Source organism: Sphaeramia orbicularis, chromosome 12, assembly GCF_902148855.1.
Source record: "Sphaeramia orbicularis chromosome 12, fSphaOr1.1, whole genome shotgun sequence".
NCBI classification, from domain to species: Eukaryota; Metazoa; Chordata; class Actinopteri; order Kurtiformes; family Apogonidae; genus Sphaeramia; species Sphaeramia orbicularis.
Genome location: NC_043968.1, coordinates 13,851,994 through 13,870,286, shown reverse-complemented (window position 1 = coordinate 13,870,286; position 18,293 = coordinate 13,851,994). Strand labels below are relative to the sequence as shown.

Here is an 18,293-nt window from a genome sequence, read left to right as displayed (position 1 = left end):
TAGGCTGAAGTGATCTAATACTGTGTAAATACTGTGTACACATAAAGGATGTCCTGTTTCTCGGTGCGATCGTCTGTGTTACCTCGTGCTAAATTAGCCCTCTGCTGTACGAGCCTGTTGACTGAATTAGCGCACACTGTAATTGAAGAAGAATGAATGGAGGAATATCAGTTCCCGCTGTGCAGGCAGCCAAAGCCCTGGCTTGCATCCCAACCCGCATAATTGTCAGCCTAACGTAAACACCAACACAGTCTGCAGCATTAAACAGCAGACAAACACAGCATGCTCTGACACTGAGAAGACGTCCTCAGCAACACAAATATCTGTCACTTTTACACCAAGAACTGTGTGGACCTTCAGAGCAGTGAACCTACAGCAGAGGTAGAATGAACTTCAGTTTGGTGGCAGTACTAAAGGAGTGTCCACATGTTGTCTTAGGAGGATTTTTAGAGTGAACAGAGCAGACTCAATGTTCTGTCTTATTACCATCAGTTTACAATGTCAAAGAAATGTGCAGAATTCAGTAGATAGCCAGTGAAAAAGTAAGCGGAACGTACTAATACTCCTGCCCAGTCGCACAACACTCTTAACTTTCAATCTTGTCAAAAGTCTTTCAAACATTTGCAAAAAAAATAAAAAAATTAATTAATAAAATCCCAAAATTTTTATTCCGGCATAAAACTTTACACTGCACCTCTTCTAGTGGTAAAGAACATGTGTGTAATATTTAAAAGAACTGAGTGAGTAGTGTTTAAGAAACCAGACGAACAAATTTTCTAAGTTGAAATTTATCCAAATCCAAAACTTGAAATTCCAACATAAAACTGTCCACTGCACCTCTCCTAGTGGTAAAAATATGTGTTTAAAATTACAAAAGAATCGGGTGAATAGTGTCAGAGAAACCAGATGGACAAATTTTCTAAGTTGAACCCCCCCCCCAAAATTGAAATATCCGAAAATTTAAATTCTGACATCAAACTGTGCACTGCACCTCTCCTAGTGGCAAAGAATATGTGTAATATTTTTAAAGAATCGAGTGAATAGTGTTTGAGAAACCAGATGGACAAATTTTCTAAGTGGAAATAAATAAACAAACAAGCAAACAAATAAATAAATAAATAAATAGTCAAAATATTGAAATTCCAACATAAAACTGTACACTGCACCTCTTCTAGTGGTAAAGACCATGTGTGTAAAATTTGAAAAGAATCGGGTGAATAGTGTCCAAGAAACCAGACAGACCCATTTTCTAAGTGGAAATTTTTCCACAAAAAAAAAACAACAACATATATATATATATATATATATATATATATATATATATATATATATATATATATCAAAATTAGAAAAGAATCGGGTGAATAGTGTCTGAGAAACCAGACAGACCCATTTTCTAAGTGGAAATTTTTCCACAAAAAATAAATAAATAAATAAAAATAAATAAATAAATAAATAAATAAATAAATATATATATATATATATATATATATATATATAAATTAGAAAAGAATCGGGTGAATAGTGTCTGAGAAACCAGATGGACAAATTTTGTAAATTGAAATTAAAAAAAAAAAAAGTAAAAATTCAAAAATTGAAATTCTGGCATCAAACTACACACTGCACCTCTCCTAGTGGCAAAGAATATGTGTGTAAAATTAGAAAAGAATTAGGTGAATAGTGTCCCAGAAACCAAATGGACAAATTTTCTAAGTTGAAATTTTCAAAAATTTGTTTAAAAAAAAAAAAATCCAAAATTTCTAATTCCAGCATCAAACTGCACACTGCACATAATTCCTGGTATAATAGAATAAATTTGACAAGTCACCTCAAGCCAAGTGGTAACTGTATAAGTACAGGTCAGAATGTACATGCAATAATTATCACTTGTAGGTACAAATCAAGTGATTCTTTAAATTAGAATGAACCGTAAAACATTTTCTATTGAACCCACCATGTTTCTACTGCAACACAGAACAGACCGACTAAACACCGGCTACATCTACTTTTTTCTCTTTACATAAGGTTTGTGAATGTTCAACGTCATTTTCACCTGTTCCATTGGCAGATTTTTTTGCTTAATTCAAGATTTATTTTTTTTTTTAATTTCTTAACTCAAGCAAAAAAAAAAAAAATCTGCCAATGGAACAAGGAAAGATTTCTTGAAATAAGGTTTTCAAGATCTGTTGTCTAAAAATAAGTTCTTATATCTCACTGAAAACTTACTCTTCAGGTGATTATGTCTTATTTTAAGTGTGATGAAGTATTTTGACTAGAAATGAGAAAAAAACACTTGGTAAAATTTAGATTTTTTCCAGTGTAGGCCTCAGCTTTTGCATTTTCAGATCCAGTCCTGGAGGTTCTAGTGTGTGAAGATAATTAGGACCATCAATGTCCAGTGACAAATTCCTTGGTTTTACCCCTGTAACATGAGTGGTTTGTGAGTTTTGGCATAAAGTTCAAGAGCTCCATAGAAATGCTTCACATACAGCATGACTTTATTGGTGTCTATGGGCTTTATGCACCCCCCCCCCCCCCCCCCCCCCCCCCATACACACTTCCTGTATTTAAAGCAGCTCCTTTATTTCCTGTCTTTCATTATTGGACACACTCATTAATCCAGATGTGATTGACCACTAGGGATGGGAATCAAGAACCGGTTCTTTTTGAGAACTGGATCCCTGTAGCTCAATTCCTTGGAATCGTTTGCCTGCCTGCTTAACGATTCTGCTTATTGAGTCCGCCTTCGTTGCGCATGCGCATGACATCACGCGTACACTGCATTGTTTTGGTCAGAACGTAGCCAACATGGTGTTGAGGCAGAAATGGTCTAAAAAGACGACACCAGGTCCAGTTGTAACACTTGCGAAGCTTCCATTTCTTCTAAAGGGTGGAATCCCTCCAATATGCTCGAACATTTGTCCACAGCATGTGATTCATTTGATTCGCTACTTAGCGGTGCTTGTGAATCTAGCGGCAGAGTTAACACCAGGCCGTCATCCGGGCCCAGTTCTGGTTCTGGTGCGGGCAACAAACGTCATACCCCCTCAAATACAAGTTTACAAAGGTAGGGGAAAGGAAATGAGTTGCACAACAACGGGAGACGGGCCGAGTCGATTCGGTTCCAAATGAAATGAAATGCGGCAATAGCGCCTTAAGTTTCACTTTCACCATGCCGCCACCAAACTGGGCCCGGCATCATCTGTTATTATTTGTACATACTGTATATGGTATATTTTCTGTGCAGAGATGGAAATACAAAAGACAGTTAATGCAGACACACCCGTTTGTACTCTTTTATTCCCTCACCCAATGAAAATCGATAAGAGAATCGATAACAAATCGATAAGCAAAATCAATAATGGAATCGGAACTGTTAAATTCTTATCGATTCCCATCCCTAATGATCACAGTAGTCACAACAAGAAGTAGCAGGAACACCTGGATTAATCAGTGTGTCCACTAATGACAGACAGGAAATAACAGAGCTGCTTTAAGTCCAGGAAGATGTGGGGCTGTGCATAAAGTCCTTTGAGGTGACTGCTGTAGTAATGTAGAAGTGGGCAAATGAGAAACCCAGTTCTTTCAATTATCACAGAGCATTTCATAAAAAAAAAAAAAAAAAAAAAAAAGTCATAAAAAAAGGCTTACAACACTTAAAAAAGTGATGCCAGTCTGTCAGTGCTCTCTCTCTCTCTAACAGACTGAAATATCCGCTGCCATGACAACAGCAGCTTTTAATCCCCTTCAGTTTGATAGTCATTCAAAAGCAAAAGAACCGAGAAGGTAATCAGAAACTAGCGGGAAATTTTACTTGTCACAAATTATTTCTCCACACATCCTCACTGGATTTGTCCCTCTAGTTTCTAATTTCTGAACGGAAATGTCTCCACTCGTACACAGCTGGCTGCTGAGAGCTTTCACCAGAAACACACACTCTCTCTCTCTCTCTCTCTCCCACACATTTAGTTGTGAACTAATTATTGTGTGAATTTGCAGTACAGGATTCCACATGTTTTCACCATCTGCCATCGCCGAATGCATGGAAACTTGCAATGCAGTGAAACTCGTCTGACCTTAACCAACAGCCGAGTGTAAATACGCTGCTACGTCTGACTGAGGTCTTCCATAAACCTTAAATCAAAACACTAATTCCAAACTGAACCCTGATGGAGCTCATCAAAGAGCTGTTTTGCACTGCGTGTGGTGGCTGATCTCCGGCTGTAAACACCTCATGTTCTCAGGCGTCCGTCTGTGAGTGAGTGTGCACTTGGGGACGTCTGGTCAATGTTTGTGAAGTCAATTAAAAGGGCCAGAGAGCTTCACTCACACCTCTATTTCTATTTACTGTTTCTCTATTTCATCGGCACTGACTGATATTTACTTATATTTATCTGTTGTGTTTCAGTAAAAGTTAAATATTAACTCAGGGTTCCTACAGGTTTCTACAAGTTTTTTTTTTTTTTTTAATGACTTGCATTTTTTATTATTTTTTTTCCAAACATATCACATTATCACACATCAGATACTAACATTAGAGCATTGGTAAATTACCCACCCACCCATAACCACAAGGGGGTCTTCATATCAGTACAGTGGCTTTTTATCCCGTACACATCAACTTTGAGTATCCATGTCTATAATATGTAACATACACCATAAATATCTACACCAGGGGTCTGAAACATGCGGCCTGGGGGCCAAATGCAGCCCACCAAAGGTTCCAATCCGGCCCGTGGGATGAATTTGCAAAGTGCAAAAATTCCACAGTCAAGGCTGTGGAACTCATTTTAGTTCAGGTTCCACATACAGACCAATATGATCTACAGTCAAATAATAACAGCATAAAAACCTACAAAAAATAATGACTCCATATTTTCTTCTGGGTTTGATGTGAAAAAAATATTACATTATACCTATAAATAATGACAACTTCAAATCTTTGTCTTTGTTTTTGTACAAAAAATATCATTAAATTATGAAAATATTTACATTTACAAACTATACTGTAACAATAAAATGTGAATAACCTGAACAAATATGAACATCCTGAAATGTCTAAAGAAAATTAAGCACAATTTTAACTATTTTCTGCCTTTTACTCAGTGTTTAGTGTCTTTGTAGATCTGATCAATAATGCACATGTATAAATGACAAGTTGAGGCATAATATTGTTAAAATTGTACTTATTTTTCTTAAGAAATTTCAGTTTTTTCAGGTTATTCACATCTTTTTTGTTTGGATACATTATAAAAGTAAGTATTTTCATAATTTCATGGGGGTTTTTTGCACTAAAACAAAGACAAAAATTTGGAGTTGTCCTTATTTATAGGTTATTATGCTATTATTTTACTGGTCCGGCCCACTGGAGATCAAACTGGGCTGAATGTGGCCCCTGAAAGAACATGAGTTTGAGACCCCTGATCTACACAGAGGTGTCTAATCATAGTATACAGTGCAAAAATCAAAATCTTACCAAATGTATTTTTCACATTTCTGGTCAAAATATCTCATCACACTTAAAAAAAAAAAAAAAGATATAATCACCTAAAGAGTAACTTTTCAGTGAGATATAAGAACTTATTTCAGACAATAGATCTTATTTCAAGAAATCTTACTAAGATAATTTTCACTTGTTCCACTGGCAGATTTTTTGGCTTGACTCAAGATTTTTTTTGCTTAATTCAAGCAAAAAATCTTCCGAGTTGAACTGATTTCTTACACAAAGTCCTGTGAACTTCAAACACGTTCCCCATCACTCGGGTCAACCAGGTCAAGAAAGATCTTTTCTCCAACAAGGCATTATTATACTTTCACTTCCCTATGCTTTCTTTTCACTTGCGTCCTTTAAAGTTCCCAAAGTCAGCTTTCTTGAGCGACTAACAGCTGTAGGTGTGTTGGGCTGAATGTTCTGTGATTATTTCTCTGCAAAGTTAGTCATAATTGGTTCCTAATTTTAATATAAATTGGAACGGGTGGAACTGAGTAGAATAACGTTACTTTCTTTAAACTTGGAACATTTAACAGACACATTTAAACACATTACAGCGAATACGTTTATGGCAATATAACTTAAGACCTACCATATCAAATTTAATACCTTTTCAAGACGTTTTAAGGTATTAAATGCAGATTTATAAATTCAAGACTTTTTAAGACCCCGCAGGAACCCTATATCTCACATTATCCCTCTTGCTATTCATGCACTGAATGCACACATCAGAAGATAGCCTTGCCCATTTAGTGACCCCCCCACCCCCATCCAACTACCTCTTTTTAAATCTCTCTTACATTTATTGTAACTGCACCTTGATTTATACATGACTTAGTTTTTAGTGCACTGCCAATATGTATATTTTTTACAACTGACCTATTTATTTATTTTTTTGCGCAGATCTGCCTGTCGGTTTGTATTGTTGTGCTTTTGTTGTGTAGTATGTGTGTGATCCTGCTGCAAACAAATTGCCCGTTTGGGACAAAGAATAAAACTGATTCTGACTCACTTTATCATCCCTGTAGGAAACTCAGGCGATTTCTCAAAATGTGTTCTTGTCTGTTTTTCCATTTTCGTGAAATGTCATCAGTCGCGGCACAAGTACTGTTCTAATTGCAAATCCGCATAAAATCAAGAACATACAGAATATCCGGATGTTGTTTTTGTCAGCTAGCTTAAACCAAGGATGGACTGGTTGGTGACTCATGTAGACTTGGATGGTAGATAATTCCCAAGATGCAGTTCGTGCCGGCTCGGCTGGGACCCGGCTGAACCGACGACATCTATTACAGTTTTTTTTTTTTTTTTTTTAAATATCTTTTTATTTCACACAGGAAAATCCTCCAGATACAGTACAAACATAGTCATACTGGGTCTCACTTTTTACAATTCTCCTTTGTGCATTCTTCCCACCTCCCATCCCTAAAGAAATAAATCAACTAAACACACACAAAAGTAGCAGGCCAAAAATATACATATCTAAAGATAAATAAATAAATAAATAAAAATAATCATTCATTCATTCATTCATTATCTGAACCCGCTTTATCCTACTAGGGTCATGGGGGTCGCTTGGAGCCTATCCCAGCTACATAGGGGCGAAGGCGGGGTACACCCTGGACATTTTGCCAGTTCATCGCAGGGCTGAACATATAGAGACAAACAATCACTCTCACATTCACACCTATGGGCAATTTAGATTAACCAATTAACGCATGTGTTTGGATGGTGGGAGGAAGCCGGAGTACCCGGAGAGAACCCACGCAGACACGGGGAGAACATGCAAACTCCACACAGAAAGGTCCCACCCCCCGTCGACTGGTGTTGGAATCGAACCCAGGACCTTTTTGCTGTGAGGCACGAGTGCTAACCACTGCACCACCATGTCGCCCTAAAATAATAATAATAATCAAAAAAAAAATCATCATCATCCTCACAATAACATTAATAAGGGTAACAACATAAGCATGAGCATAATTATGCGTGCTGAAACATAAATAGTGTAACCCACATGGTTACGAGACCAATATATGTGATTTGAGTGTAATACCTCAGCCCCACCACAAGGTGGCACATTAGCCCTGTGTAGTGATTTTTCAACGTAACCTCAGTCTGTGCGAGCGCCATCTTAGAGCGAGATACTGACCAGAGCACATGCATTAGGAACGAGCTGACGAACCGGGGTATGTAACATGATGGAAATCATGTAAAACAGGCATGTCCAAAGTCCGGCCCGGGGACCAATCACGGCCCGCGGTCAGATTTTATATGGCCCACAGCTTGGGTTTTATATTATATTATTTATGGCCCGCTTGGCCTGTTGAACTGAGTACATGAATCACAAAAGGTTTAAAATGCAGTTTCTCCTTTAACCTCATGGTGGCAGCACCACTCTAACTCTATCTAGCTCTGTGACCTTGCCGTGAACCTTTTTCGCTAATTTCTAACCACAGCGCCTGTAAATAAAAAAACGAATGTTGACAGTGAGGGCCGCCGCTTCCAGGAGAGATGGGAATTACAATTTTTTTTCACCGAAAATCGAGGCAATTATGTTTGCCTAATTTGTCTACAGACTGTTGCCTTGTTTAAGGAATTCAATGTAAAGAGACACTAGCAGACAAAACATGCTAACGCATATGACAAGCTAGCAGGGAGTGAGCGCTCCGAAAACGTGAAGCAAATTCAAGCTGCTTTAAACTCAACAGTGACTCTTCGTGTGAACCTGGGAGTTCAATGAATTCGCCACCAGGGCAGGCTACCAAGTTGCCAGGTTAGTTGCCTGTAACTGCTGGTGTTATGTACTTGTAGATGTGACACAAATATTACTTTCTGAATGATTTTGTGAAAGACAAGAGTAAGAGTCATATGTTTTCATCTTAAACGTTAACAGACTTTGCATTACTGAGTAATATATGAGTAATGATTACTCATATAAGTCATGTTTAAAATGAATGTGGGGTTAAGATTTTTTATCAACTTGGAAGTTTAAGATACTCTGTACAGTTTGTTCTATGTTATCTGACTCCAGATGTGAAAGGAAGGCAGAACTGCTTTTTTTTTTTTTTTTTTTTTTTTTTAAATTTGTTCACACCTGAGTGGCTTAGATTTGGTTACATTGCCATTTAAAAAAATGATATTGTGACAATGAAAATAAAATTGTTGTAGAACAGCGCATTTATATGTAATTTTTACTGTTTAAAAAATGTCTGAAGGGACCACTGGCCCCTGGCAATGTCCACATTATCAGATCTGGCCCTCTTGAAAAAAAGTTTGGACAGCCCTGATGTAAACCATCGAATAATCTTCACGCAGTGTCTTGATAGGTCTTTTGTTATTAGGAGAAGCCGTGTGAATGTGCGTAAGAGAGAGAGAGAGGAGCCGGTTTCACTGTCGTCCTCTGTGAGAACTCCGGTAAGAAGATGCTACATGCTAGAGAATAAGCCTCGTGGTTAGCTTTTTGACGTTAGCTTTTTGTGTGGGAAAATTCCTGGTCATAGAAGTATATACATAAGACCAGTCGGAGTTCCCGATATCTTTCCTGAAACGTTTTTCCAATGTTTTAAACCCACCGTGGTACCAGCTGTATTATTGTGAACTTTGAAAGATCGCTAAACGAGTTAGCGGGAAGCTAACATTAATTGAGGTTAGCACTACTAGGCTAATTTAGGTATTGCCTGCAATATGAATGCTAATGGTGTGGCTTGTTAAGCTAAAATGCCACTACTGTAGCATATGAAAGAGAAAAAAGACGGCATATGATGCATAATTGTGTGGATATGATGTCAGGTATGATAGAGGAAGTATTTGTTGATAAATGTAATGTGCATTATGTGTTTTACTGCATTGAAGATGTTAAACAACTGTACATATACTGCACAGAACTATTTAACATCCTATTTATTCATCTGTACATTCAATACTTAATATAACCATCTCATTTGCACTAGCTGTATATAACTGCACTCATCTGTACATATTGCTTATCTGTACATATGGTATTTAACTGTATTATACTGCACTTCTGCTATTTGCACTTCTGATTGGATGCTAACTGCATTTCGTTACCCTGTATTTAAACAGAGTAATGACAATAAAGTTGAATCTAATCTAAAATATGCATGCTGGTTAAAAAGAAGAGTTAAAAAGATATACAATCTATGGTTTAAAAGATAAGTATTGATTTGTAGAGCTGTTTTAAAATATAAATAGTGCTTTATTAAGACAAATAAGTGCATTTATAGTAAGATATAAGTTCATGATAGGTCATTGTCATGATTGAAATACTTAAGTTGTACTGTAAATCTCATTTACAATGCTTTGATTGCTGTTTTCTGTATCTTGGTATTGAGTGGAATAGAGTGAGAAGTGGAAATAGAAAGATGTCATGATTTGAATAGAGAGTAATGATTATTTGTTCTGCACTCTGTGTAGACTGTTTTTTTTCGTTTTGCTGGATTTGGACTTGATTCAGATTCCGAACCGAGGTGGTTCGGTGGCGAGCCAGGAAGGACAAACGACTCAGATGGAACGGTGCACGGTCTGGCCAACTGTGGGATCCACTCCGAGGAACCTAAAGACATCGCTTCACTTCATTTGTGATACAGATAAGAACATAACATACACAAAATCTACCCAGGTAGTAACCATTTGAATGGAACATTACACACACAAGACACAGAACTGAACTGAGCACTTAAGTTCTAAGAAAGAGGGAGGGACAATTTATTTTGAACTTTTATTTATTTTATGTTATTATTTTTTCAATTCTTTGGGAAAGAGGTCTATTTTATTTTATTGGTTTTTTTGGTACCTTTTATTTTCATACACTGTAACGTATTATTGTTGTGGCAATAAATTGTCAACTGTTAACTTCATGGTATCATTGCGTGACTATTACCAGCTTTCCGAACCTAGAGAGAGTGTATGTGTTGTAGTGTGTTCTTTCAAATCAGGCTACAGGCGCTACAATAGCAATAATAGGGCAGTGTTCATGATGTACAAACTCAAACTTTCTCCATACCAGAAAGTAACGGCAACCAAAATTCATTAAAGAGATGGCCCCGATTATATTTATCCAAAGTCAGTTTCTCTAAAGGTAAAAAAAGAAGACAGTTGATCATGGAAGATCTTAAAAGATGGAGGGGAGTCATTCTTCCAAAATAAAAGTATGCATTTCTTTGCGAAGTAAGTGATCAAAATTAGTATCCTGCTATCTATTACAGTTTTGAAAAATATACAAAATGTGTAAATGACATGTAAATACTAGTACAAATGTACTGAAATCAAATCCAGTGACACTGTGGTGATTTGAGGGAAATACGTTAGGGAGCAGATGACAGAAATACAGCAGAGACAGGGAGGAACGTTCACAAGTACACAGCTGTTCCGATTACAGAGACTTCCGTACAGAGGAAGTATGTTCTCTGAGACTGTTCTTGCCATGACCGTACTCTGCGTTCTTGGTATTGAGAAACGGCTTCAGTCTCTGCACTTGATCCATCCTAATACAAACAGCACCTAGCATTAGCATTAGCACATAACACATTAGGACAGAGTTTCTCAAACTGTGGGGAGGGCTCCCCAGGGGAGGCGTGAAGACTTGCCAGGGGGGGCATGGGATCACTCCTGGGTGCTTTTTTTTCTTCAGGTTAGCACATGTAGCAGGTATAACTAATGTTTTAGCGTTGGAGCACTCTGGGCTCATTTTAGGGATGTACAACAAACAAATCTACTGCCATAGTGATCTGTCGCAAGACTAAACAAAGAGTTTAGGTTTGGAGAATGGACAAGGATTTACTGCAGTGTTTCTGTTTTTGCATAGTTTATACAGTTTGCACTTTAATGTTCTGAGATGTGCAATGTAAATGGGCTCATTGCAGCCACTGATATTTTTAAAATCTTTATCAAAATTAGTTTGTTGTTCTAAAAAAAGTTACTTTTTTGTCATATTTATAAGATAATTGCATATTTCCTGTTTTTATTTGGAAAAATATTGCCTCAGGGAGCAGTCTGGTTGAGTTTATTTGTATTATTCAAGCAAAAATCTAAGTTATTTTTAATTTGCACAACAAATTATTCAAGGAAAAGCAAAAACTATGTTTAAGATATTGATGTTTCTTTCAATAAAAGTTGTAATTGCACCGCTGTTGCAATGTTGTTGGGGTTGAGGGGGGCCTGGAGATTTTTCGTCCTCCAAAGGGGGGCCCGACAGAAAAAGATTGAGAACCACTGCATTAGGAGCAGTGAGCTGCCATGGAAGGCGCTCAGACACCAACTCCAGATCTTCATCTGCACCGTGGTCAGGGCCAGTATCAGCCCAGAATTGTCAGTGCAGCCCTGCCTCTACACTGCATCCCCACTGTTTCTCTGTGGAAAAAAAAAACAAACTCCACAACATTCCCATCTTGCAACACCATAATCATAAATCACTAAAAATAAACCTATATTTTTGCCTTGAATCTTATCCTACACACAGCTGCATATTGGGACCCTCAAAGTGGCAGTGAGAGCCCTGAGGGGCCGAAACCCACATGGACAAGATGATAGTCCCCTCCATTTCATGTGTGCACAGGAGTGTATGTGTAACCTGGCCAACAGAGATAAGGCAGAGCAGCCGGGAGTGAATGAATGAATCTCTTTGTTAGCGTTAAACAGGAATGAAAACACAAGCCGCCCAATGACAGACTCACAATGCTGCAAAACTGCTTCACATTTACAGACTCATATCCATGCATTTATCTGTTAATCCTTCTCCCTTCCTTCCCCCATTAAAAGTTAGTAGTACGGGTCAGACTCCATATTTCCTTATTGTTTCCCAACCAGGCGCGCTCTACCCAGTGACCAGTGCCAGCTCGCCTTCGCTTCCTCTCAGACATGACCGGGATGCACAGGATATTCTCCAGCCAACAGAATGACTGGATAGGGAAGTGGAATATATTCAATATTCTTGAACATTTTGTCCATCGCTGTTAAGGTTAGACAAACAGGATATATATAGCATCACTGAGTCTTGCGTGAAGCGTGCAGAGCAGATGCACACAGGTGGGAAAGAAGCTGTCAAAAACAGTGTTGGAAGAACAACTAAAAGCATATAGATAAAGCCAGCACATTTTGTACAGCTTCTTTTTAGCGAATTACTAAAGGACTGTGATGATGTTAAGAACAATGACTGAGGCTGACCTTCTGAACATGCATTGTTGTTTTGCCTGGAGTGATGCACTGCAAAAATCAAAGTCTTACCAAGTGTATTTTTCTCATTTCTGGTCAAAATATCTCATCACACTTAAAATAAGACATAATCACCTAAGGAGTAACTTTTCAGTGGCATATAAGAACATATTTTTAGACAATAGATCTTGAAAATCTTTCAAGAAATCTTACCATTATGCCTATTGTTTAAATGACAGACATGTGCACCGAAAACAATGGTTTCTAAAAATTCTGGCCAAAGTGGAGATTTCAGTAGATCTCTGTTCTCACGTTTCAATATATAATTTATTGTCATTGTATTAAAAAAAAAAAACACACTGGAAAAAAAAAATCTAAAACTTGCCAAATGCATTTTTGTCATTTCTGGTCAAAATATCTCATCACACTTAAAATAAGACATAATCACCTAAAGAGTAACTTTTCAGTGAGATATAAGAACTTATTTTTAGACAATAGATCTTCAAACTCGTATTTCAAGAAATCTTACCAAGATAATTTTCACTTGTTCCACTGGCAGATTTTTCTTTGCTCATACTCAGACTCAGCTTTACTGTCATTCAATCAGTGGTACATGATAGAATGAAATCGAGTTTATATATATATATATATATATACACATTTTGCCTATGTATTTTACTTCTGATTTTATTGTAAAGGAATTTTTCTGCAAAAAGTGCTACATAAATAAACTTTATTATTATTATTATTATTATTATTATTGTTGTTGTTGTTATAGTTACCCAGGTCTTGGTTTTGCAACATAAGAAAGATGTAGAATATGTAAAAGGTAAGTGTAAAAAAATAAAGAATTAAATTCTTAATATGTACAAAATTACACAGTATGCAGCAACAGTACAGTTGATGGTGAAGTGATGTTGCATGTCTCAGCAGCATGAGCAGCAGTGAAATCAAGTAGCAGTGGCAGTTGCAACTTTATATATTTATAGAAACATGTGAGCTTAACCAGATGTAGCTTTAGTCATACCAGACACAAGAAAATGCTTATCCATGATAATATTCTAACATTTAGAAAATGTGTCTTTCTCCAGCTTTAAGGCATGTAGAAGCCAATAATGTAATAACAGCTGATAACATAATAAATTTGCTGTTTTTAAAATGTAATAAGCCAATAACGTAATATCTGGCCAACTATGTAATAAAAGTCCTGAACCGATAACGTAATAACTTGTGGCCAATAACGGTGTAACTTATTGGCTGGTTATTACGTTATTGGCCTGGTAAAAACAAAATTCTTTGCAAATGTAATAACTGAGCCAATAACGTAATAAGTTATAACGTTATTGGCCAAAAGCTATTATGGTATGGGTTCAGGACTTTTATTACGTTATTGGCCAGATATTACATTTTTGGCCTATTACATTTTAAAAATGGCAAATTTATTCTGTGATCAGCCGTTATTACTTATCGGTTGTTATTACATTATTGTTTTCTACAAGGCATTACCAAGTACTCTCAGAGCTTCAAATTACACATTGATAGATATCATTATTGATCAATAACGAAACACCATTGTGATCATATTTTTTTCTCATATCATCCAGCCCTAAATGAAACTACAAAAACTTCCAAAGCCGTGACAGTAAAACCAAAACAACTACCTAAAAGAGGCTAACATGTAGGATTAGAAAGTTGCAGTCTTAAGAAACAGCAGGGGTAGGTGACGATTATATGTTTGGGTTCTCGATGTTTGCACGCAAAGAGTCATGTGATTCATCGTCAACAGGCGAATACAGAGCTCTCCCATCTCAAACGGCACGTGCAGGCATTTCTAGACATCTACCCTCAGGGCTGAAAAATAGCCTCAAAAGAGAATACGGTGTTCTTGTGTTATGACAGGAGGGAGAAGCATCGTAGCGCACAAACACACACATACACACACTCGTTCTCTGTGGGCCGGTGAAATGTGGAGCAAAAATCACAGGCTGTCAGGCTGTGTTTACTGTTTTCTCTCTACCTGAAGGACTATCTTCTCTCGCTCCACCCCACCTCTTATCCTCCCTCTTTCATAAATACATCACTTTTCTGTTTTTCCTCTCAGGTAGAAGACACCTATGACTTGTCCTGACTCGTTGATTCGACCGCCAACAACTCGCATCTGCATAGACGCTGTGAATTACTGTCAGTCATATCTGCACCTATTCATGTGTTTTTGAGTCTCATTAGTGGGATATTTGACTCGCGGCTGGACGGTGATCCACGTGATGAGAGCCACAGTTGAGACGCATGAATTTCACAGGGAACAGTTTAATCTAACACATGTTGTGTGAGGTGAGGATGGGGGGGCATGTCTTTTCTGGTGTGTACACAGCGACTATAATGTGTTAACGCTGAACTGTGAGGACATCATTGGACTCTTGACCCCTGAGATGTGGTATTTACTCAGTGCAGAGATGATGGGGTGATAAAGAGGTGCTGCTCCGTCTCCTTGGAGCAAGAGTCTGAACACAAGGGAGTAAAAGAGAACATATGCAGGCTACGTTTACACATAGCTGAGTATCTGGCAAAATGTTGATTTTTTTTTCTGTGCTTGTGCCTATTGTTTAAATGACAGGAATGTGCACCAAAAACAATGGTTTCTAAAAATTCTAGCCAAAGTGGAGATTGTCACATTTCAATATATACTTTATTGTCATTGTATTAACCCTTTCATGCATGAATTACAAGAACCTTAATCAAGATTTTTTTATTCCTCTAAACAATTTGATTGATTTTTATGAACATATTTTTCATGAAGTTACAAAAATGTCCACTCAGCTGGACACCATGTGTTTAATTTTAGAAGCAAAGAAACATGTATTTACTGATATACTGTGCGAAAACTATGAAATTAAAATGCTGCTAATCTGATGTTTTGTCAGATTTTAGCATGCCTGCATGGAGCTAATATGCAAAAAAAAAAAACAACAAAAAGCTTTTTGTTTTTTAAAAAAAACCCACTATCTATTACAGTCTAATAGCAATTAGCAATTTTTTTTTACACTCAAACATGTTACTGCAGATCAGGTCTATCTAGAACAGCACAGTTACAGTAATGGTATGAATGTCAGTGTATGGGATGATGTATAAGCGTCCACTGTGTTGGCTGATATGGAACTACAACAACAAAATCCATGAATATTCAAAAGAACCCCTTTGAACAGCTGTCCACTGTAGTGACCACTATGCATGAAAGGGTTAAAAAAAAAAAAACCCACACTGGAAAAAATCTAAATCTTACCAAGTGTTTTTTTCTAATTTCTAGTCAAAATATCTCATCAAACCTAAAATAAGACATAATCACCTAAAGAGTGACTTTTCAGTGAGATATAAGAGCTATTCATGTTAGTACAAAGTTCTAGATGCTGATTAAGTGAAATTTGTGAATTAACTTTCAATATGAATGAGTTAAACTGAACCAAAGACAGTGTATTCGTCTGTCTGTTCTAAACAACTGCACCCATATTAAACTGAAACTGTTAAAATAACTGGGATTAACTCAAATCTGGGAGCTACACTTAAAAAAAATCGAAATCTTACCAAGTGTTTTTTTCTAATTTCTAGTCAAAATATCTCATCAAACCTAAAATAAGACATAATCACCTAAAGAGTGACTTTTCAGTGAGATATAAGAGCTTATTTTTATTATCTTGAAAATCTTATTTCAAGAAATCCTACCAAGATAATTTTCACTTGTTCCATTGGCAGATTTTTTTGCTTGAATAAAGCAAAAAAAAAAAATCTTGAATGAAGCAACGGAGGACGGAGCTGATAAGTGAAGTTACAAGTACTAAACAAATGAGAAAATAAGGAAGTTTGCTGCCAGCGAATGTTAGCATCTTAGCTAATTAGCACCCACTGCATCTGCTTAACAGGACCTTCATGTATTTACTTGATATAGAATAAGGCTTTTATGGGGTGTTTCCAAATCTTCATACATCATATTTTATTTATCAGTCCTTTATCTGTTCTGTCCAGTTGGATGAAGGTAAATGAAGTAATAATTTACGTCTGTGCACAGCGGTCTTCGTGAACTAAAGACAAAACATGATTGAAAAACAGACCGCAGCTCTTAACGATAGAACTGACACGGTTCGACTCAACAGAGTTCAAACCCTTTTCCATCCAGCAGTTTGTAATGATTAAAAAAAAATGTCACCGGCTCAGCCATTTCCATTGCATTGTATTGGGTACATGTCTCAGATTTGTTTGGACCCAGAACCAGGATTGTTGTGATTCTTTTCAGGATTCTGATTGGTTAATGGTACTCGATCGTCTCACCACACTGCCATCTACAGGCCTGACATGCTCTTAACGGAGTAGCGAAACTGGGCTGTGCAAATGAAGATTTTTCTGAAAATGGTCACATGTGCACAGGATTTTTTTTTTTTTTTTTTTAAACAGAGGGGGAAATATCAGTTTTCCAAAATACCCAGCTATGTGTAAATGTAGCCTCTGCCTGCAACAACTAGTGTAACTATGTATTTAACCTCCTATGACCCAGCTTTGGGTTTTCTGTCCACATTTGTGGACAAGAGTTTCACAACTTTATACAAAAAAAAAGAAAAGAAAACTGTCCACCACAAAGGACATTCCAGAAAAATTTTAAAAACTGCATTTGAAAAAACTGTTGCATCATGATGTTTCCAATATAGGCACTTATTTAATAAAAAAACAAAAAAAGCTGGTACTTTGCTGATCTTTCCTGGGTCTCACGAGGTTAAACTGTCCATCAGATACAACTGGGATCAAAACTGCCTCTAATTTACTAAAAGATGGGAACCTATGTTACCTTTGTTGCTTCAATAATATTTATTGGCAATGCAAAACTCCATGTTGCTAATCAAGGTGTTGTTATTCTGCCTGTGACGAAGATTTATATCTACAGCCTTATTTTTGGAAGTGGACATTGTCTGTTTGCGATAATTGTTATTGTTTTCTTTAATTACCATCCTTTGTTGCCTGTAGAGGTTTGTAGGAATACACTTGCCGATGTGAAGGGGGAAAAGAAACTAATCGAACTGTACTTGAATGTATAAATTGTATGTACTGAAATAAAAAGAAAATCTAATAAAAACTAAGTTAAAAAAAAAACTGCCTCTAATTTATCAAGAAAATGGATTATAGAAAAATAAAAAAAAACAACATTAGGAAAACAGACTAAACCAGTGTATATCATGGCATCACGCCATAATGCTTCCGGCACATTCCTGTTTGTTTTCCACAAACATTAGCTTTCTATATTCGAATATGTTCAAGCTAGAAAGCAGAGCTCTGCTTTATGTGTATTTTGGCACATGCATGCCTTTGTGTGCAGTGTATTATGGGAAGGCAGAAGAGAGGAGAGCAAAAGAAGGAAGCTGATGTTTGTGTAGAGGGCGACAGAGCAGCAACACCACGGACTGAGATCCTAAAAACCTGAAAACATTCACTGGCAACCCTGATATCTACTGACAATGTTATGGTACGATAAGTAACAGCTGTTTGACATATGAGCAGGGCTACAAACAGTGACTGCACGACTTGAAGAATTTTTTGGCAAAGTATTATGATCTCTGGGTCATGATCTAGAAAATATGTTTGTGCATTTGTT

At 37.0% G+C, this 18,293-nt stretch overlaps 1 protein-coding gene across 8 annotated transcripts in view; it reads right to left on the bottom strand.

The window, feature by feature from the left end:
• Positions 1-18,293, bottom strand: part of LOC115429348 (disabled homolog 2-interacting protein) — a 423,964-nt gene that overhangs the window by 171,253 nt on the left and 234,418 nt on the right. The window contains exon 1 of one of the 8 annotated variants that reach the window (XM_030148695.1): positions 7,601-7,606. The exons of the other annotated variants lie outside the window; for them this stretch is intronic. The gene's annotated coding sequence lies outside the window, so the exon portion shown is untranslated. Of the gene's footprint in view, positions 1-7,600; positions 7,607-18,293 lie in introns of those variants that run through there. 8 annotated transcript variants of the gene reach the window in all.